The sequence below is a fragment of the Aegilops tauschii genome, chromosome 7 (genome assembly GCF_002575655.3).
Source record: "Aegilops tauschii subsp. strangulata cultivar AL8/78 chromosome 7, Aet v6.0, whole genome shotgun sequence".
Classification (NCBI taxonomy): domain Eukaryota; kingdom Viridiplantae; phylum Streptophyta; class Magnoliopsida; order Poales; family Poaceae; genus Aegilops; species Aegilops tauschii.
Genome location: NC_053041.3, coordinates 629283627 through 629307721, shown reverse-complemented (window position 1 = coordinate 629307721; position 24095 = coordinate 629283627).

The window sequence follows — 24095 nt, the reverse complement described above, 5'->3', positions numbered from 1 at the left end:
CTGGACAGAAAGGCAGTGGAGAAAAATGTTTACTTTTGTTTGTATATCGGCGACATCTCTGTATTTGCCCTGCGGTGCGAATGGGTTGTGCTGCATGCAGCCCAAGTACTAAAGGGTTTGCTTCAAATCAAGTAGTAAGAAAGAATAAGGAGAATGAAATGAGAGAGAAAAATGCCTTCATATGTTGTTTCCCTCCATTGTCATCATTTTGATTTTGATGCTGCCATAATTTATTAGGTTTTCAAAATCATAATTAGACACTATCATGACTAGAAGGAATATAGCTTCCTTGGTGTTGTTCAATGGACTTCATTAACTTAATCTGCATGAGTGCAAGACATCTCATGATTTATGTACTTGTTGGTTGGTATTTCTTCATTTCATCAGATAACTTGCGAAACTATGATAAAATTGGGCTAGAATTTTAAACCATGCACAAGCTACACCCACCCAGTAGGGCCACACCCAATAGAACCCTGCCATTTTTCGTTTGAGTACAAACAGAGGATATCTTTTGTTGTTGCAGAACTGAGATTTAGTTCAGTTCCAAAGATTGTATGTGTTATTTGCAGAACCCTCACTGTTTCTTTCCTATGAATGGCAGAAACCATCTAATTGGCTGTCTTCAATATAATGGAGTACTTGTTTTGTGCCAGCGATAAATTTTGCTCATGTCATTTATGGATTTGGTTTACAATATAATGGTGTACTTGTTTTGTGCCAGCGATAAATTTTGTGTGTCGTCTCATGTAACTAGACTGACAAGTGCCAAGTAATATATTACTCCCTCCGTCCCATAATATAAGAGTGTTTTTTACACTACACTAGTTTCGAAACGCTCTTATATTATGGGACGGAGGGAGTAGTTGGTACTGAAACAACATACATGTTTTTCTGTGCGATGGTTGGAGTTGAGGATGGGTTATATTGTTTCTTAGTGTGTCACATGGTCAAGGTAGTGCATCGAGTGTGGAAGAAGAATTGCCCTCGCTTTCAGCAAGCCCTAATACGATGGCTTCAAAGAACTAAAGTTTTAGCTTATCGAGTAAGGTTATTACTTACCACTAGCTTGATCATGCGAAAATAGGCGAGGTTAAAGGGATGCGCACAAGTTAGACTTGGCTATATAAAGCACTCATATTACCGTGCACACAATCTAGTAGGATAAGTTGCGTCCATGCCACTGATTTGATATACTGCTAAGGATGCATCATTAGCACTGCGTATATTGTTATATGCGGATTTTGACCATGTTTTTTCCGCAGGTCTGCCATTTGAGGGCCAACACGGAGCTTTGCACCAGAACAGTTTACATAGCCCGTAATAGCATACCATCTCTCTGGTTTATACTGGCTCATTGGATTTTCCGTTTGGTTGGTAGTAGATTGATGTATCAGGCTGCTGAAATATATTGTGTGTTCTGATTGTCTGTCTATATGATCAGCTACCTGAGGGCCAACTACCTGCCAGACGGCATCCCTCTCGAGGTTGGCTAGCTTGTCGACCTCACCATCCTGTAGGTTCTTTTCATCATCATCATTCATCCTCTTTGTTAGACAAGGCTCATGATGTTGCTTCCTTCCAATCACTATCTCTTGTAGGTAGGGATCGTGACCTTCTTCAAGGGTGGTGACATGGTGTACCAATTTCGTGTGGATGTTGTGAAGCTGTACTATGAGAATCAAGGAGAGGAGCTTGATGACTTGATGCAGGGCATGTGCAAAAGAACTTGAATATTATCCATACCTGCAGAGAAAAATGCCATGGTGCTAGGAAGTTGCATAGCCTGGACTATGTCATTATTGGACATCAAAGGAATATAAGACGAACATGGTGATGGGGCAGGAAGCTCACTTGAAATCTCAGGATGTTGCTGAAATCCGAGGAGGTTCACGACCATTGGTCTACAACCACAAGTAAGTGTATGAGCAGCTTGATATTATTGTATGAACGAATGTGTGCTGTCTGACATGATGGTTGGACTTGTTCATTAGTGTCAATCTTCTTCATCTGTACTTTGCATTATACTTCAGTGCATGATGAGTAGTTTTTTTGTGTGTATGTGATGTTTCCTCGGAATTTTCTTCTCTGAACCATGGAAAGAAACATCTTGTCTGTTCTAGCTTTGTTTCCAAAAACCATGTCTGTTCTTGGTACTGTCATGTGCTATCTAGCTTAAGGCTTGCTTACAATTGTAAATTCATGGATTAATTGGATATTGTGATTACTAATTTGATGCATTGGTCTTTTGTTTAGCATGGACTGTATGCTCTATTTCCAGTACTCACAATAGTTCTAGGGCATTGTTTGATACTCCTACTTGCTAGCATGGTGATTAACTCTTTTGTTTACTACTCCCTGGTCGTTTCAATCAATGGTTGGTTGAATCCTGTAGACTAAATATATGGTATGTTTAGGTTGCTATTGTGGTCTAGTTCTTCTCTAAACAGAACATATATTGTTCTTGCTTGTGCATTCAACTGAAGTTAGTTTTGCTTATGTGTGTACTGTTTGGTTGACATGATCAAAAAAAGGCGTAGATAATGCGCATTGCTTTTGAGTTCGATTTGAACTAACTAGCCTCGAGATGGCCATCTCCTGTCCCCCTGCTCGTGGGGAATCCGCTCCTGGGGCGTCGCTCTGCTGCGTCTGGCCCCGAAACAAATCAAATGATGTATCAGCGTCATCCTCTAGAGGCTCGCTATTTTCAACAGTGGCTGCTCCTGAACGAGCTGCTCTACCAACTGAGCTATATCCCCCCCGAGTCAAGTGGAGTATGCATGAAAGAGTCAGATGCTTCTTCTATTCTTTTCCCTGGCGCAGCTGGGCCATCCTGGACAGATGGTAGAGTTTTTCCTATCACTGAAAACTCTGCGTCAATGCGGGGCTCAGCTTCCCGTGGATGAGCTGACGACGAGGTCCGCCCTCCTCTCCATCCTTCACCTTCCTGTGATCCAAACATTGACTAGTGTGTATGCTGCATCTTTACTATGCCTACTTAGAGAGGTCACACCTAGATGAAATTGAGGATTGCTAGATAGTTAGTTGCATGGTGAAATAGACTTGGCTTAGATTCTGGTGGTACCTCGTCCTAGATGACGTGATTCCCTCAATGAAGAGCTCATGTCATTTTTAGATGAATGAATCATACTGCGAACTTTTTTGATACTCCCACCTGATTGATGATTCCTGCGTTGTATATATGTTGGTGTCGTACATCTTGATCCTTGTTTGGTGAAACAACAGTTGTTTCATTTGTATGGATGCAGAGGTATGATTGAAAATAAATGTGCTTATGTACTGGACTGTCACTTCACATTTTAACATGTCTGGTTTGTTGTACCTTATTAGGTTGCCGATAGATTCCTGGATGGCCGGATTTGATAGCTAGCTTGATTATTTCTCATGTTTTATTGGGGGATGTCCTTTGCCCAATTCTATGGCTGATGGTGTTTATTTGGTGTGGATGGGTGCAGAATTGCAGGCACAAAGAGGTACACAAGGCTGCAGGGGAAGATGATGGGCAAGAAGGCCACGAAGTCGACGCTCATCTTTGTCGAGGAGTGCGGACTCACCGGCCCTCTCACTCAGGATCAGTTCCTCAAGGAGCGGGAGCATGCTCCAGGGCCTCTCTTCCTCGTGCGGCCTGGTGAGAACGGTTTGTCTGTAGGCATCATCATAAAACAGAGGAGACAATATTGCTTTCCTGGAGTCAGAGCTAGTGTACTTGTCTAATGCTTCCTGGAGTCAGTTTTGCCCCAATAAGATTTTTTTGAACCTGATTGTGCTTCAACGGTGAAGATAATTACCCATAAGGATGATTCTGGAGTTTTAATCTCATAAAATTAAGAGCAGTGCAATCTTTTTGATAATTAGTGCTTAATCTGTTTTTATATGAACTTCCATGATTGGAAATCCTGTTGGAGCAATGCCATCTAGATCTAGTTGTTTATGTTGCAAAATCAGAGGTAATTGACATTAGTTGAACACAACCGTGCGGTGTTGATCCTGAACATGAAGGTGTGTTAATCCATACAATTAGGATTTGATTTCTATAGCCATATGTCTTACGTGAATTCATGAATAAAAGTACTTATCTTCATAATTTTTTTATGCAAAGTCCACTTTGACATGTCGAGTAAGGTTATTACTTACCATGACCTTGATCATGCGAAAATAGGTGAGGTTAAACAGATGCTCACAAGTTAGACTTAGCTATATAAAGCACTCATATTGCTGTACACACAATCTACTAGGCTAAGTTGCGTCCATGCCACTGATTTGATATGCTGCTGAGAATGCATCATTACCAGTATGTATATTGTTATATGCAGATTTTGACCTCATTTCTTCACAGGTCTGCCATTTGAGGGCTAACACTGAGCTCTGCCCTGGAACAGCCTACAGGACCGTTTCCCAAACATCAAGAACCGCATCGAGCTCAGAGTGATGTACGTATGCCACCAGTATAGCATACCATCTCTCTGTAGGGGAACGTAGCAGAAATTCAAAATTTTCTACGCATCACCAAGATCAATCTATGGAGTAATCTAGCAACGAAGGGAAGGGGAGTGCATCTACATACCCTTGTAGATCGTGATGCGGAAGCGTTGCAAGAACGCGGATGAAGGAGTCGTACTCGTAGCGATTCAGATCGCGGTTGATTCCGATCTAAGCGCCGAACCACGGCGCCTCCGCGTTCAACACACGTGCAGCCCGGTGACGTCTCCCACGCCTTGATCCAGCAAGGAGAGAGGGAGAGGTTGGGGAAGACTCCGTCTAGCAGCAGCACGACGGTGTGGTGGTGATGGAGGAACGTGGCAATCCTGCAGGGCTTCGCCAAGCACCGCGGGAGAGGAGGAGGACATGGAAGAGGGGGAGGGCTGCGCCAAGACTTGGGTTTGGCTGCCCTCCCACCCCCCACATATATATAGGGGCAAGGGAGAGGGGGGCCGGCCCCCTCAGATCCAATCTGAGGAGGGGGCGGCGGCCAGGGGGTTGCCTTGCCCTCCAAGGCAAGGGGGGCGCCTCCCCTTAGGGTTCCCCCAAACCCGCAGGCGCATGGGCCCTGGGAGGGAAGGCTCCCAGCCCACTAAGGGGCTGGTCCCTCTCCACATACAGCCCATAGGGCCCTCCGGGGCTGGTGGCCCCTCCCGGTGGACCCCCGGAACCCTCCGGTGGTCCCGGTACATTACCGGTGACGCCCGAAACTCTTCCGGTGGCCAAAACGGGACTTTCCATATATAAATCTTTATCTCCGGACCATTCCGGAACTCCTCGTGACGTCCGGGATCTCATCCGGGACTCCGAACAACATTCGGTAACCACGTATATCTATTCCCTATAACCCTAGCATCATCGAACCTTAAGTGTGTAGACCCTACGGGTTCGGGAACCATGCAGACATGACCGAGACGTTCTCCGGACAATAACCAACAGCGGGATCTGGATACCCATGTTGGCTCCCACATGTTCCACGATGATCTCATCGGATGAACCACGATGTCGGGGATTCAATCAATCCCGTATACAATTCCCTTTGTCAATCGGTATGTTACTTGCCCGAGATTCGATCGTCGGTATCCCGATACCTTGTTCAATCTCGTTACCGGCAAGTCTCTTTACTCGTTTCGTAACACATCATCCCGTGATCAACTCCTTGGTCACATTGTGCACATTATGATGATGTCCTACCGAGTGGGCCCAGAGATACCTCTCCGTTTACACGGAGTGACAAATCCCAGTCTCGATTCGTGCCAACCCAATAGACACTTTCGGAGATACCTGTAGTGCACCTTTATAGCCACCCAGTTACGTTGTGACGTTTGGTACACCCAAAGCATTCCTACGGTATCCGGGAGTTGCACAATCTCATGGTCTAAGGAAATGATACTTGACATTAGAAAAGCTCTTAGCAAACGAACTACACGATCTTGTGCTAGGCTTAGGATTGGGTCTTGTCCATCACATCATTCTCCTAATGATGTGATTCCGTTATCAACGACATCCAATGTCCATGGTCAGGAAACCGTAACCATCTATTGATCAACGAGCTAGTCTCCTAGAGGCTTACTAGGGACATGGTGTTGTCTATGTATTCACACATGTATCTGAGTTTCCTATCAATACAATTTTAGCATGGATAATAAACAATTATCATGAACAAGGAAATATAATAATAACCAATTTATTATTGCCTCTAGGGCATATTTCTAACAGTCTCCCACTTGCACTAGAGTCAATAATCTAGTTCACATCGCCATGTGATTAATACCCAAGAGTTTACTAGAGTCAATAATCTAGTTCACATCACCATGTGATTGTAATGAATCCAACACCCATGGGGTTTGTTCATATCTCGCTTGTGAGAGAGGTTATTAGTCAACGGGTCTGAACCTTTCAGATCCGTGTGTGCTTTACGAATATCTATGTCATCTTGTAGATGCAGCTACCACGCGCTACTTGGAGCTATTCCAAATAACTGCTCTACAATACGAATCCGGTTTACTACTCAGAGTCATCCGGATTAGTGTCAAAGTTCGCATCGACGTAACCCTTTACGACGAACTCCTTTTCACCTCCATAATTGAGAAAATTCCTTAGTCCACTAGATACTAAGGATAAGTTCGACCGCTGTCATGTGATCCATTCCCGGATCACTATTGTACCCCTTGACCAACTCATGGCAAGGCACACTTCGTGTGCGGTACACAGCATAGCATACTGTAGAGCCTACGTCTAAAGCATAGGGGACGACCTTCGTCCTTTCTCTCTCTTCTGCTATGGTCAGGTCTTGAGTCTTACTCAATACTCACACCTTGTAACACATCCAAGAACTCCTTCTTTGATGGTCTATTTTGAACTCCTTAAAATCTTGTCACGGTATGTATTCATTTGAAAGTAATATTAAGCGGTTTTTGATCTATCCTTATAGATCTTGATGCTCAATGTTCAAGCAGCTTAATCCAGGTTTTCCATTGAAAAACACTTTTCAAATAACCCTATATGCTTTCCAGAAATTCTACATCATCTCTGATCAACAATATGTCAACAACATATACTCATCAGAAATTCTATAGTGCTCCCACTCACTTCTTTGGAAATACAAGTTTCTCATAAACTTTGTATAAACCCAAAATCTTTGATCATCTCATCAAGCGTACATTCCAACTCCGAGATGCTTACTCCAGTCCTTAGAAGGATTGCTGGAGCATTGCATACTTGTTAGCATCTTTCAGGATTGACAAAACCTTCTGGTTGTATCACATACAACCTTTCCTCAAGAAAATCGTCGAGGAAACAATGTTTTGACATCCTATCTGCAAGATTTCATATATAATGCAGTAACTGCTAATATAATTCCAACAGACTCTTAGCATCGCTACGAGTGAGAAAGTCTCATCGTAGTCAACTCCTTGAACTTGTCGGAAAACATCTTAACGACAAGCCGAGCTTTCTTAATGGTGACACTTACCATCATTGTGTGTCTTCCTTTTAAAATCCATCTGCACCCAATAGCCTTACGACCATCAAGTATTTCTTCCAAAGTCTACACTTTGCTTTTATACATGGATCCTCTCTCGGATTTCATGGCCTCGAGCCATTCGTCGGAATCAGGGCCCACCATCGCTTCTCCATAGCTCGTAGGTTCATTGTTGTCTAGCAACATGACTTCCAAGACAGGATTACGTACCACTCTGAAGTAGTACGCATCCTTGTCGACCTACGAGGTTTGGTAGTGACTTGATCCGAAGTTTCATGATCACTATGATAAGCTTCCACTTCAATTGGTGTAGGTGCCACAGGAGCAACTTCCTGTGCCCTGCTACACACTAGTTGAAGTCATGGTTCAATAACCTCATCAAGTCTCCACCATCCTCCCACTCAATTCTTTCGAGAGAAACTTTTCCTCGAGAAAGGACCCGTTTCTAGAAACAATCACTTCTGCTTCCAGATCTGAAATAGGAGGTATACCCAACTGTTTTGGGTATTCTATGAAGATGCATTTATCCGCTTTGGGTTCGAGCTTATCAGCCTGAAACATTTTCACATAAGCGTCGCAGCCCCAAACTTTTAAGAAACGACAGCTTAGGTTTCTCTAAACCATAGTTCATACGGTGTCGTCTCAACGGAATTGCGTGGTGCCCTATTTAAAGTGAATGCGGTTGTCTCTAATGCCTAACCCATAAACGATAGTGGTAATTTGATAAGAGACATCATGGTATGCACCATATCCAATAGGGTGCAGTTATGATGATCGGACACACCATCACACTATGGTGTTCCAGGCGGTATTAATTGTGAAACACTTTCCACAATATCTTAATTGTGTGCCAAACTCGTAACTCAGATATTCATCTCTATGATCATATCATAGACATTTTATCCTCTTGTCACGACGATCTTCAACTTCACTCTGAAATCACTTGAACCTTTCAATAATTCAGACTTGTGTTTCATTAAGTAAACACACTCAGCATCTACTCAAATCGTCTGTGAAGTAAGAACATAACGATATCCACTGCGTGCCTCAGCACTCATTGGACTGCACACATCAAAATGTATTACTTCCAACAAGTTGCTTTCTTGTTCCATCTTACTGAAAACGAGGCCTTTCAGTCATCTTGCCCATGTGGTATGATTTGCATGTCTCAATCTTTTCAAAACGAGTGAGTCCAAAGATCCATCTACATGGAGCTTCTTCTTGCGTTCTATACCAATATGACTCAAATGGCAGTGCCACAAGTATGTGGTACTATCATTACTATTTTATATCTTTTGGGCACGAACATGTGTATCACTACGATCGAGATTCATTTTAGGTGCAAGACCATTGAAGGCATTATTCAAATAAACAGAGTAACCATTATTATCCTTAAATGAACAACCGTATTGCGATAAACATAATCCAATCATGTTTATGCTCAACGCAAACACCAAATAACAATTTATTTAGGTTTAACACCAATCTCGATGGTAGAGGGAGCATGCGATGCTTGATCACATCAACCTTGGAAACACTTCCAACACATATCGTCATCTCACCTTTAGCTAGTCTCCGTTTGTTCCGCAGCTTTTATTTTGAGTTACTAACACTTAGCAACCGAACCGGTATCTAATACCCTGGTGCTGCTAGGAGTACTAGTAAAGTACACATTCATATAATGTATATCCAATATACTTCTGTCGACCTTGCCTGCCTTCTCATCTACCAAGTATCTAGGGTAGTTCTGCTTCGGTGACCGTTCCCCTCATTACAGAAGCACTTAGTCTCGGGTTTGGGTTCAACCTTGGGATTCTTCACTAGAGCAGCAAATGATTTGTTGTTTCATGAAGTATCCCTTTTGCCCTTGCCCTTCTTGAAACTAGTGGTTTTACTAACCATCAACAATTGATGCTCCTATTTGATTTCTACTTTCGCGGTGTCAAACATCGCGAGTTGCTCAAGGATCATCATATCTATCCCTGATATGTTATAGTTCATCACGAAGCTCTAATAGCTTGGTGGCAGTGACTATGGAGAACCATCACTATCTCATCTGGAAGATTAACTCCCACTCGATTCAAGCGGTTGTGGTACTCAGACAATCTGAGCGCATGCTCAACGATTGAACTTTTCTCCCTTAGTTTGCAGGCTTAAGAAACTTGTTAGAGGTCTCATACCTCTTGACGTGGGCACTAGTCTGAAATCCCAATTTCAGTCTTCGGAACATCTCATATGTTCTGCGACGTTTCAAAAACATCTTTGGTGCCCCAATTCTAAACCGTTAGCATTACACACTGAACTATCACGTAGTCATCAAAACGTGTATGTCAGAGGTTTCGCAACATCTACAGACGACGCTGAGGTTCAGCACACCGAGCAGTGCATTAAGGACATAAGCCTTCTGTGCAGCAATGAGGACAATCCTCAGTTTACGGACCCAGTCCGCATAATTGCTACTATCAACTTTCAACTAAATTTTCTCTAGGAACATATCTTAAACAGTAGAACTAAAGCGTAAGCTATGACATAATATGCAAAGACCTTTTGACTATGTTCATGATAATTGAGTTCATCTGATTATTAAATGAACTCCCACTCAGATAGACATCCCTCTAGTCATCTAAGTGATACATGATCCGAGTCAAACTAGGCCGTGTCCGATCATCACGTGAGACGGACTAGTCATCATCGGTGAACATCTCCATGTTGATCGTATCTACTATACGACTCATGTTCGACCTTTCGGTCTCTTGTGTTCCGAGGCCATGTCTGTACATGCTAGGCTCGCCAAGTCAACCTAAGTGTTTCGCATGTGTTCCGAGGCCATGTTTGTACATGCTAGGCTCGTCAACACCCGTTGTATTCGAACGTTAGAATCTATCACACCCGATCATCACGTGGTGCTTCGAAACAACGAACCTTCGCAACGGTGCACAGTTAGGGGGAACACGTCTCTTGAAATTTTAGTGAGGGATCATCTTATTTATGCTACCGTCGTTCTAAGAAAATAAGATGTAAACATGATAAACATCACATGCAAATCATAAAGTGACGTGATATGGCCAATATCATCTTGCGCCTTTTGATCTCCATCTTCGAGGCGCGGCATGATCACCTTCGTCACCGGCATGACACCATGATCTCCATCATCGTATCTTGATGAAGTTGTCTCACCAACTATTACTTCTACTACTATGGCTAACGGTTAGCAATAAAGTAAAGTAATTACATGGCGGTTTCATTGACACGCAGGTCATACAATAAATTAAGACAACTCCTATGGCTCCTGCCGGTTGTCATACTCATCGACATGCAAGTCGTGATTCCTATTACAAGAACATGATCAATCTCATACATCACATCCTTTTGACCATATCACATCACATAGCATACCCTGCAAAAACAAGTTAGACGTCCTCTAATTGTTGTTGCATGTTTTACGTGGCTGCTATGGGATTCTAGCAAGAACGTTTCTTACCTACGCAAAAGCCACAACATGATATGCCAATTTCTATTTACCCTTCATAAGGACCCTTTTCATCGAATCCGATCCGACTAAAGTGGGAGAGACAGACACCCGCTAGCCACCTTATGCAACTAGTGCATGTCAGTCGGTGGAACCTGTCTCACGTAAGAGTACGTGTAAGGTCGGTCCGGGCCGCTTCATCCCACGATGCCGCCGAATCAAGATAAGACTAGTAACGGCAAGTAAATTGACAAAATCGACGCCACAACTACTTTGTGTTCTACTCGTGCATAGAAACTACGCATAGACCTAGCTCATGATGCCACTATAGGGGAACGTAGCAGAAATTCAAAATTTTCTACGCATCACCAAGATCAATCTATGGAGTAATCTAGCAACGAAAGGAAGGGGAGTGCATCTACATACCCTTGTAGATCGTGATGCGGAAGCGTTGCAAGAACGCGGATGAAGGAGTCGTACTCGTAGCGATTCAGATCGCGGTTGATTCCGATCTAAGCGCCGAACCACGGCGCCTCCGCGTTCAACACACGTGCAGCCCGGTGACGTCTCCCACGCCTTGATCCAGCAAGGAGAGAGGGAGAGGTTGGGGAAGACTCCATCCAGCAGCAGCACGACGGTGTGGTGGTGATGGAGGAGCGTGGCAATCCTGCAGGGCTTCGCCAAGCACCGCGGGAGAGGAGGAGGACATGGAAGAGGGGGAGGGCTGCGCCAAGACTTGGGTTTGGCTGCCCTCCCACCCCCCACATATATATAGGGGCAAGGGAGAGGGGGGCCGGCCCCCTCAGATCCAATCTGAGGAGGGGGCGGCGGCCAGGGGGGTTGCCTTGCCCCCCAAGGCAAGGGGGGTGCCTCCCCTTAGGGTTCCCCCAAACCCCCAGGCGCATGGGCCCTGGGAGGGAAGGCGCCCAGCCCACTAAGGGGCTGGTCCCTCTCCACATACAGCCCATAGGGCCCTCCGGGGCTGGTGGCCCCTCCCGGTGGACCCCCGGAACCCTCCGGTGGTCCCGGTACATTACCGGTGACGTCCGAAACTCTTCCGGTGGCCAAAACGGGACTTCCCATATATAAATCTTTACCTCCGGACCATTCCGGAACTCCTCGTGGCGTCCGGGATCTCATCCGGGACTCCGAACAACATTCGGTAACCACGTATATCTATTCCCTATAACCCTAGCGTTATCGAACCTTAAGTGTGTAGACCCTACGGGTTCGGGAACCATGCAGACATGACCGAGACGTTCTCCGGCCAATAACCAACAGCGGGATCTGGATACCCATGTTGGCTCCCACATGTTCCACGATGATCTCATCGGATGAACCACGATGTCGGGGATTCAATCAATCCCGTATACAATTCCCTTTGTCAATCGGTATGTTACTTGCCCGAGATTCGATCATCGGTATCCCGATACCTTGTTCAATCTCGTTACCGGCAAGTCTCTTTACTCGTTCCGTAACACATCATCCCGTGATCAACTCCTTGGTCACATTGTGCACATTATGATGATGTCCTACCGAGTGGGCCCAGAGATACCTCTCCGTTTACACGGAGTGACAAATCCCAGTCTCGATTCGTGCCAACCCAACAGACACTTTCGGAGATACCTGTAGTGCACCTTTATAGCCACCCAGTAACGTTGTGACGTTTGGTACACCCAAAGCATTCCTACGGTATCCGGGAGTTGCACAATCTCATGGTCTAAGGAAATGATACTTGACATTAGAAAAGCTCTTAGCAAACGAACTACACGATCTTGTGCTAGGCTTAGGATTGGGTCTTGTCCATCACATCATTCTCCTAATGATGTGATTCCGTTATCAACGACATCCAATGTCCATGGTCAGGAAACCGTAACCATCTATTGATCAACGAGCTAGTCTCCTAGAGGCTTACTAGGGACATGGTGTTGTCTATGTATCCACACATGTATCTGAGTTTCCTATCAATACAATTTTAGCATGGATAATAAACAATTATCATGAACAAGGAAATATAATAATAACCAATTTATTATTGCCTCTAGGGCATATTTCTAACACTCTCTGGTTTATGCTAGAACCCAATTTTTTTCTTCTTCTATGTTACACTATTATTTGGCTCATCCTAAATCTCTGATGCACTTCTTTTTCTCTTGTCACTTACATGGACTAAATCAAGTATTGGGATAGTCTAATGTGCCACAGTGCATCAAGCCTTTGCACATATATATATTGTACCCTTTCTCATAAGCAGCCTCCTGCATTACTCAATCAGCCAAAACATAAAAAAATAGCTTAGTGGTGAAAAAGAAAAAACAAAACGAAACCTTATGATGATCTCTCAGAACTAAGGGTGCCCCTTCTTGGTGGATCCAAATCAACTTTTAATCAATCAGGACCGCAAATACATGGCCATATGTGGATTTTAGTCAAGACCATACCTTGGCTTGTCCTTGCTGTCAAGTCCATGGCTTCCTCTGCATAATTTTGTGAAGACCATAGCTTGTCGTACCCAGATGAATCCTGTTACAGAGCATGGAATTGCACAACTTTGTTTGTTGAAGAACATCACCACCCTACCTAGTTAGACTACATTCCAATGAAAATTATAACCTTTTGTGATCCTTGTTTTTTTCCTTACTAGTATGGCTATGGTTGCATTGGAGCATCCTGTGTTATGTTTTTGTTTATCAAACATTTATTAGAAGTCCAGAGGGTAAGAAAGTTTGCCTCCATGCACATGGCTTGTACTGCTGGAATGGTGCCCTCGTAGACCTAGTCAAGTATGCATTTTACATACTCCCTCCAATCCAAAATAAGTGTCTCAACTTTGTACTAACTTTAGTACAAAGTTGTACTAAAGGCGAGGCATTTATTTTGGGACGGAGGGAGTAATATATGTGGCTCCTGTAATTGTATCTTCTCAATCGTGAACTCCGTTCTTCTTATTTGTAGACAGGGGTTTGGATTAACTTGTGAAAGATGATGCCTCCATTTCCTCCCACTCCGGCTTCTCGTGCACAAGAATAACCCATCCAGCAAACGGTGATGATGTCGAACAGCACTAACCACTGCCGAAAGCCCTATCCTACAGACACTAGATGTAAGTTCTGTAGCCCAAGTACCGCATCCGGTTAGTTTAGCACCAACCTCATGAACCGTTATCTTGTTCACAAAAGTATTTTCTTTATTCTCATTTAATGGCCATGCAAACTGGACTGGAGTGTGCTTTTTTATTGGAAAGTGCACCAGAAGCCAGCCATTCTGTATCTAGACTCAACCATCATTGAACTTCCCCATCACCACCACAAGTTATATATGTTGGTTGACTTATTTATGTTCTATACATGTGGTGATTTGCAGGCTGCTAGTTGTCCGGTTATATTGGAGAGGAATACTTGAATTTCAAGAGGATGTTGTTGTCCATAGTCTAGACAACTTCTTGTATCTCCTGGCTGAATAGATCTCTTGTTAAATTGGATAGAAAGAAACATCACAATTTATGTTTTGCAGTAAGATGGCAATGTTGCATTTTTCTTCAACTTGTGACCCCTTATATTTGATCTTTGTTGATGTTTGGGTTCTGTTTTTGTCGCTTCCGATGGTGATATGACTAATTTGTCGCGTGTTGCAGCCAGGAGCAAAAGTGAAAGCTGATTGTCGAGTGCCGGGTGTCTCACCTGTGGTGCTCACGAGCACCTACAACTCCTACTAACTTCCAAGAGTGCAGCCACATGTACTCTCCTACTGCTATTGTTTTTAAGGCGGTAAGGCGACCTAAGGCGAGCACCACCCGCTCTAGCGCCTAGGCGATGCCTAAGCGCCTAAGGCGGGCATATTTGTAAGGCGCTCCCAGGGCGCCTTATCGCCTAAGCGTCCAAGGCAGGACGCCTTAAAAACAATGCCGACCGCCAACCCTATTGGCTGCCTCCCACCACTATCTCTCCTCGGCCACTACTTTGGCTTCACCTGCAACAGGATGACAACCCCACAGCGGCGGTTGCCGGTTGTTTCTCGGTTCTGGTGAGTTCTCACCATCCTGCCGCTATCCCTTGTGCCTTTAGATTGTCCAGCGATCGAGCTGTGGCTGATTGTCTAGTGATGACCGTCGAGCCAATGTTTTTTGAATCGGTTACGTTGTCATGTTGTTTGTGGTGGTGGTCTTCCGCTCACCACAATATTGTTATCGTGGCGATCTTGTTGATGAACTGGCCCATGCGCCAATGTATGCTATTTGTTGGGGTTTGAGGTTTATTTAGGATCTTGGTGTGCTACTGTCTAACGTGTAGAACTTGACGTGGAAAGAACAAAACTGTTGTTGTGCTTGCTGCTTTTGTCATTCCTCAAGTGTAGAGTGTGATCAATATTGTGCTACTATTTTTTGATCTCGTAGTCGTCTAGGTTTCATAGTAGTCTGTAACAGACCCCCCAAAACTAATGAGCTGCATTTGCCCATAATATGATCTGGTTTGAGACTAAACTTTTCTGTACCTTGTATTAAGTATTCCAAAATATTAAATGTGGTGTGCCTTTGATGAAATAGTGCCAGCCTGGTTTTCTTCATGGTAGTGTGAGTTATATCAACATAGTGGGTTACTTGAATTAATCTTTTATGCATGTAGATTCAAAAGTATTTAGTGTGTTTATAAATCCTATTGATTATATCCAGTGAGCAGAAGTGGACAGTCATATTCTATGCTTTCAAATGCCTCTGTGACGTAGATGCAGTATTGCTGTATGATTATGAGTTGTTTTCTATGATAGCTGACCAATTAGGTGATTCTTTTATTTATTTTAGAGTGTTGTGCCCATGTCTCACTCTCATAAAGAATTGTTTGAATAATTTGTTTATATCATGTACGTACACAAGTTCCCGCTTTTTTATGAATTTTCTGTTAATTGTATCCAACAGAAAGAATTGAGGAGCCATATTGTCCCAGGATTTCTGATTATGTGTTGTTTTCTTCTGTGCTGGTAGCCTTGCATGATGATGATGCTGGTCAATGCTGGTGGAAAATCTTCTCTTACGAATTAAGTCATGGAGAAATTTTTTGTGGTCTTGCTGATGAATCCATCCTTTAAACCCTGAAAACCCATTTTTCTGCATCTTCCATCTTACACTCTTAGCTCGTCCTAAATCTTTGATGCTCTTTTATTTCTCATGTCACATACGTGAAATAAATCAAGTATTGGGACAGTCCGATGTGCAGCAGTACATCAAGCCTTTGAACATATATATTTTAAATCCTTTGCACATATATTGTACCTTTTCTCATATTAATCGGCCTCCTGCATGAGTGCAATCAGCCAAAACATATAAAAAAATAGCATAGTGGTTAAAAAGAAAGCAAAACCAAACCTTATGATGCTGTGCTGCTGCCCCATTGCCTATTTAGGATATGTCCTAGCTATACTTTGATTTTGGACATAGAGGCAGTGGGGAAAAATGTTTGCATATTAGTGATATCTACTTATCTGCCCTGTGGTGTGAATGGGTTACGTTGCAGCTCAAGAATTGAAGGGTTTGCGATCAAATCAAATAATAAGAATAAGGACAATGAAATAAGAGAGAGAAATGCCTTCAGATGTTGTTTCCCTCCATTGTCAATTTGTCATCATATTGATTTTGATGCCAACATAATTTATCAGCTTTTAAAATTCATAATTAGACACTGTCATGACTGGAAGGGATATGGCTCCCTTCATAAACTTAATCCACACGAGTGCAAGACATTTCATGATTTATGCAATTGTTGGCTGGTGTTTCTTCATTTCATCAGATAACTTGCAGCTGTGATTTTGCTCATGTCATGTATGGATTGTTTTAAAAGGACTGCACTTGTTTTGTGCCAGCGATAACTTTGGTGTGTCGTCTCATGTAAGTAGACTGACAAAGTGCCGAGCAATATATTAGTCGCTACTGATACTGAAACAACACACATGTTTTTCTATAAGATGGTTGGTGCTGAGAATGGGTTATATTGTTTCTTACTGTGTTACATGGTCAGGGTAGTGCATCGAGTGCGTAAGCAGAATTGCCCTCTCTTTCAGCCCTAATATGATGGCTTTAAAGAACTTAACTTTTAGTTTATCGAGTAAGGTTATTACTTAGCGTGAGCTTGATCATGTGAAAATAGGTGAGGTTAAATGGATGTTCACAAGTTAGACTTAGGCACTTAGCTATATAAAGCACTAATATTGCTACACACAATCTATAGTTGCATCCATGCCACTAATAAGATATATTGCTAAGAATGCATCATTAGCATCATATATTGCTATATGCAGATTTTGACCTCATTCTTTCACAGGTCTGCTATTTGAGGGCCAACACCGAGCTCTACCCCAGAACAGCCTATACGGCTTGTTTCCAACAGAGATCAAGAACTGCACCGAGCTCAGAGCGATGTACGTATGCCACCAGTATAGCATACCATCTCTCTTGTTTATGCTAGAAACCAAATTTGTGCTTCTTCTATCTTATGCTATACTTGGCTCATCCTAAATCTTTGATGCTCTTTTATTTCTCATGTCACTTACATCGACTAAATCAAGTATTGGGACAGTACGATGTGCAGCGATACATTAAGTATTGCACCTTTTCTCATAAGCTGCCTCCTGCATTATGCAATCAGCCAAAACATAAAAAAATAGCATAGTTGTGAAAAGGAGAACAAAACCAAACCATTTGATGATCTCTCATAACTAGTGGCACCCCTTCTTGGTGGATCCAGATCCACTTTTAATCAATCGACACCACTATACATGGCCATATGTGAATTTTAGTCAAGACCATAGCTTGTGTTGTATTGATGTCAAGTCCATGGCTTTGTCTGCACAATTTTGTCAAGACCATAGCTCGTCTTGTCGCGATGAATCCGTTCTAGAGCGTGGAATCACACAATTTTGTTTGCTGAAGGACATCACCACCCTACCTAGTTAGTCTACATTCCAACGAAAATTGCAACCTTATGTGATCCTTGTTTTTTCCTTACTAGTATGGCTATCTTGCAATGGACCATCATGTGTTATCTCACTGTTTATCAAAAACTTATTGGAAATCCATCGGGTAAGGGAGTTTACCTCCATGCACATGGCTTGTTCTGTTGGAATGATGCCCTCATAGACCTAGTCAAGTATGCAGTATCTATTCTCCGTGGACGCTTTGCGCATTATCCATAAACTGAAGGTGTGCTGAATGAATGTGTCGTTCAGTTGCTGCATGCTTAGTGTTTCACCTGGGGTAGCTGTCTCTCTAAACAAAGCTTGCTTCTTACATAATATGTGTGGCCCATGTACTTGTATATTTTCTCAACTGTGAATTCCATTCTTCTAATTGGTGGACAGGGGATTGGATTGACTCGTCAAAGAGGGTACCTCCAATTCCTCCCACTTCGGTTTCTCATGCACAAGAAGAAACCATGCAACAAACGGTAATGATGTCGAACAACAATAACCACTGCCGGAAACCCTCTCATACACGCACTAGATATAAGTTCTGAAGCCCAAGTACCACAACCGGTTTATTTAGCATCAACCTCATGAACAGTTATCTCGTTCACCTCTATTTTTTTAAATCTCATTTAATGGGCATACAAACTGTACTGGAGTGTGCTTTTGTACTGGAAATTGCACTAGAAGTCAGCCATTCTTCCTCATCACCGCCTCAAGTTATATGTTAATTGGCTTATTTATGTTTTATACATGTGGTCACTGCTGGCTGCTAGTTGTTTGGTTAAATTGGAGAGGAATACTTGGGTTTCAAGAGGATGCTACTGTCCATAGTCTAGACAACTTCTTATACCTTCTCGCTGACTAGATCTCTTGTTAAATTTGTTAGAAAGAAACATTGCAATTTATGTTTTGCAGCAAGATGGCAATCTTTTGCTCCTACGCGAGCTGTTGTGGTCTTTTGCTCTTGTGTGAGCCTGCATTTTTCTCTAGGTTAGCAACCTTGTGTGGTTTGATGCTGTTGCCTGCTTAGGTTTAGTTAGTTCTGTTGGTTTCACTGGGTTTTCGTCCCATGGTGAGCTGCTCGATGACGAGTGCTCACAGTGGGTTTCCCAGGGATGCTTTGAACTTGCTTTCCCCTTTCTAGCTTCCTTTGAACCATGGTCAGATTGTTGTATTTCCGTTATGCGAGTAATGGGAAGGGGTTATGCCCGGTTTAAAAAAAACAAGATGGCAATCTTGCATTTTTTCTATAACTTGTGACCCCTTATATTTGATCTTGTCTTGATGTTTGGATTCTGTTGCAATTTGACGTTTCCGCTGATGATATAACTAAGTTGTTGTGTGTTGCAGTCAGGAGCAAAAGCGGAAACTGCTTGACAAGTGCCCGGTGGCTCACCTGGTGGTGCTCACCAACACCTAAACCTCCTAGCTCCCAAGAGTGCAGCCATATGTACTTCCTACCGCCAACCTTACTGGCTGCCTCCCACCACTACCTCTCCCCGGCCACTACTTTGGCCTCCCCCGTATCATGATGACAGCCCCACGGCGGTGGTTTCCGCCTGTTCCTTGGTTCTGGTAAGTCCTCAGTCTCCTGCCGCTCTCCCTCGTGCCTTTAGATTGTCCAGTGATCGAGCTCTGTCTCATTGTCCAGTGACGACCATCGAGCCAATTTTTTATGGATTGGTTATTGCCGTCATGCTGCTTGTGGTGGTGGTCTTCTGGCCGCCACAATATTATTGTTTATGGTGTTTGTTTGGGTTTGAGGTTTATTTTGGATCTTGGCGTCCTACTGTCTAGTGTGTAGAAATTTGTCATACTTGGCCACTATAGTTTATTTGTGCCCTGTACAATGATTTCTCTGCTAGCTTTTTATATGTTTGCTTTCTTGACGTAGTATATATGGTCATGCACAGCCTTGATACTACAGTAAACTACTCCTCAGTCCGGAGATAACTATCGCCCAAACGAATGTATTTATACGTATTTCGGTGCTAGATACTTCTGTTTGAGTGATAGTTATTTCTGGACGGAGGAAGTAGTATTTTGCTCCCCCTTGCGCTACTAGTATAATGTCATCTGCTTTCATTTTTTCCCCTTGTTTCCACTGTAGCATATCTTATTGGCCATAACTATTGAGATAGATAAAGCGTGGGTTGCTGAAACATGAACACTTGTTCACATGCTTGTCCTACTTTCCAGTTAGTAGATTGATAATGTTCTAGTAATGTCTTCGGCGTTGTTGCTTGGCCGTGCATACTTGTGTCTGCCAAATATTGATTTAAAAAAAATTGATTTATAGATTTGCCATTGTATTTCTCTATTATAGTACATATGTTGTTTGGCATTGTTCTTTTCCTTATCTTTTGTTTGTCATGATAATCTCTTTCAGATATGCTTGATTGCCATCAGGCGTGAATCTAGGAATGCAATGAAGGGTGAGCTCAACGTTAGTTGCAAGAGAACTAAACACTTTTTCGATCAAAATTTGGATCTATTTAGTAAGATAGCCATTATCTCATAATCGTGTACTCCAAACAAGATCATATTTTCCCAAATTAAAACTGAGAACATGTATCATTTACTGGAACAGTTCAGGAATTTTAGGAAATACGAATTTTTGAACGTTAGTTGTGGGAGTACTTATTAAGTTTTTTAGAATTTTTTCTTCAAAAAATACCACATTCATGGAGGACAAGAAGACCCATTGTTTATTTTTCTAGGCCGGAAATAGATATTTATGTACGTATGTAGTCTCAAGTTGAGGTCAAATATAGTCTCAAGTTGAGGTCAAATATGAGCAGTTTCTCCCATTTGATAAGCATGCGAGGTAGGTATGTGAGGCATTCTTTTTCATGTTTCCTAGCGATCCGCGTTCGATTTCGTAGCGAGCTTTTTTTAGTTGAATTTTAGTAGTGAGTTTTTTTCTACATAACGGAGCCTTTTCTTTTTCTGCGTGTTGGAGGGTTGTGCGTGTGTGTAGACGGGCTTAGGAGGTTGTTCTGCGCGTTGGGTTGTGTGTGTGTAGATGAGTTTGTGAGCTGAGCTAGTGGGCTGAGTCCAAAGTAGTAGCAGGAGTAGAGAAAAAATATTAGAGGGTATGCTTCAGCCTGTTGAAGCCTGACTACTAGAATCGCCACTGCTTGCCATTGTGGTGTTAATTCAGTCATAGATGTATGCTATGCTGCTTATATTGTCCACTTGTTGTTCAAATTGTTCCTTGGATGCTGCTCTTATTCTCATAGATTATACATTATGTCATATCATTGTTTTTCTGGATATTCGTACAGATCACCTTTTAACCCAGTCATTACCCAACATGCATGCTGCGGTACCCATGGAAAACTACTAGCTTTTAAAGCAGCTGCATGCATTGGCTGAAGATTAGATGTGAAACAGATTGAGAATTGTGCCTTGTAATGTTGTTTGCTGCTTGCATGCATTCAGGCACTGCCTCCTGGAGTCAGTTTCCCCCAATAAGAGTGTTTGTAGGTGCATCCAATGAAATCTAGGAACACTTATCAGAAAGCTTAAATTTATATATTATGTAATTCCAATTTTTCAGTCGTTATGTATACTTTGATTGACACTTGTAGCAGCCATGCACGATAACAGAAAAAACCCGAGTTTCTTACATTTTCCCTTTATATGTTCTCCCTGTTGAACGAACAGTTTTTGGCAAACTGGCATGTCACCATTCCACTGGTTCGATCTTGGTTGCCACTTAATATTTAGGATTTGACTCTTTTAATTGATTAATTTCCTTTTGCGAGCAGATGGCTGCTAATGACGATGATGATAGCTTGGATGATGATGATGGTGACGAGCCGTTGATGCTGGAGGATGGAGCAGCAGCTAGGGGAGACGAGATGGTGGATGAGCCGAGGCCCTGGAAGCTTGTGCTTAACACTGACGGGTGGACAGTTGTGCCCCCTAGGCATGCTTGGCATGGGCAGTAGTTCATTAAGCACAAGAGAAGCAAAACTTGGCGCTGTTTGGTTTGAAGGTAAAGAAGTGTTATGATTTTTTCTATATGTAAAGGCATCATTTTTTTATCTCTGTAAGTATGATTCTAAATGCATTGTGTTTCCGTAACTAAGCCTATGATTTTTTTATTACCTGATTGTGCTTGGAGGGTGAAGATAAATTACCCATAAGGATGATTCTGTAGTTTTAATCTCATAAAATTTAGAGCAGTGCAATCTTTTTGATAATTAGTGCTTAATCTTGTTTTTGCATGAATTTCCATGATTGGGAATCCTATTGGACAGTGCCATGTAGATCTGGTTGTTGATGTTGCATAGTCAGAGTTAATTGACATTAGTTGAACACAACCGTGCGGTGTCGATCGTGAACATGAAGTTGTGTTGATCCATACAATTAGGAGTTGATTGTTATAGCCATATTTGTTACATGAATTAATGGATAAAAGTGCTTCCTTCAATAAATAATATTTTTTTATGCAAAGTCTACTTTGACATATCTTGGGCATAGTTTAGAAACTAAAAAATTTAATTAGGAAGGGTACGATGGCTGGGTGAGCCTGGCTAGTTTATATTCCTTTTATTGTGAAACAAAACTACCATGGCTGGGTGAGATCTGGTCCATCCTGGGTTAATTTGATTTACTGCTTGCTTGATTGATGCCCACTGCATGGTGAAATTACCTAGTTCAGGTATGAAGCCTGACTAGTTCCTGTCTGTTGAGGTCCTGTATTAGGCTAGTAGAACTTGAATGCTATGTTAGGTTGTACTACTAGCAAGGTAGTGCACAAGGGTGTGTGCAGTCCTTTAGTAACGAAAATGTTGTGTTTGGCAGTGTGTTTTGCCTCGAGTACGAGTCATCTTCTCTGAAGTTTTCAGTTTACTCATAACTTATAAGAGAACACCTCCGTTAGTTTACTATGCTGCTTGATTCTTTTGTGCAAAGTGGATTTTTTTATTCCACCTGTTCCAAGCTGATAGCACATCATTGTAAAATCAGTATAGAGCAACCTTTGATTTTAAAATCAGTTTCAATGGTTGCTTTCGCAATCCTCTCCATTACAGTTTTTGTTTTTCTTAAACACAAGCATCATCATAAAGCAGAGGAGACAATATTGCTTTCCTGGAGTCAACTAGTTCTAATGCCTCCTGGAGTCAGTTTTGCCCCAATAAGATTTTTTTAAACCCGATTGTGCTTAAAGGGTGAAGATAATTACCCATAAGGATGATTCTGCAGTTTTAATCTCATAAAATTTAGAGCAGTGCAATCTTTTTGATAATTAGTGCTTAATCTTGTCTTTGTATGAACTTCCATGATTGGGGAATCCTGTTGGAGCAGTGCCACCTAGATCTAATTGTTTATGTTGCAAAATCAGAGTTAACTGACATTAGCTAAACACAACTGTGCAGCGTCGATCTTGAACATGAAGGTGTGTTAATCCATACAATTAGGATTTGATTGCTATACCCATATTTCTTACGTGAGTTCACGGATTAAAGTGCTTATCTTCATAAAAAATGTTTTTTGTGCAAAGTCCACTTTGACATATCTTAATTTGGAAGGGTACGATGGCTGGGTGTGACTGCCTAGTTTCTATCATTTTTTGTTGTGAGACGAAATTACCATGGCTGGGCGAGGTCTGGTTTGTCCTGGGTTAATTCGATTTACTGCTTCATTGATTAATGCCACTGGACTCCCAGGTTCTTTCTCGTGAAGGTAGGGGCATGACAAAATTCTTCAATTCATGTACATTGGCTGGCTGGTTCATGCCTGTTGAGGTCCTGTATGAGGCTACTTGAACCTGAAGTGAATGTTGTACGATATGCTTTGATTGATGCTGAATCCTTTAGAATGAATGTTGTGTTCATCTAGTGTGTTGTGTCTCGAGTCTCTGCTGGTTTCAATTTACTCATAAACTTAGAAGAGCACACCTCCTTTAGTTTACTGTGTTGTTTGATTCTCTTGTGCAAATTGGATTTTTTCTTTCTGCAAAAAGTGGAGAATTTATTCAGAGATAAAAAATGTAAATATAATGGGAGGTGACTGAGTGAGTGCTTGTTTGTGTGGGGCCGATCAAACATGGTAATCCTTTTTTAAAGAATTGCAAATACATATATCCCTCTTGTCAAGTATGATGAACACTTAATTATCTCTCTTAATGAACACTTAACTCACTCACTCTCTCTCTCTCTCTCTCTCTCTCTCTCT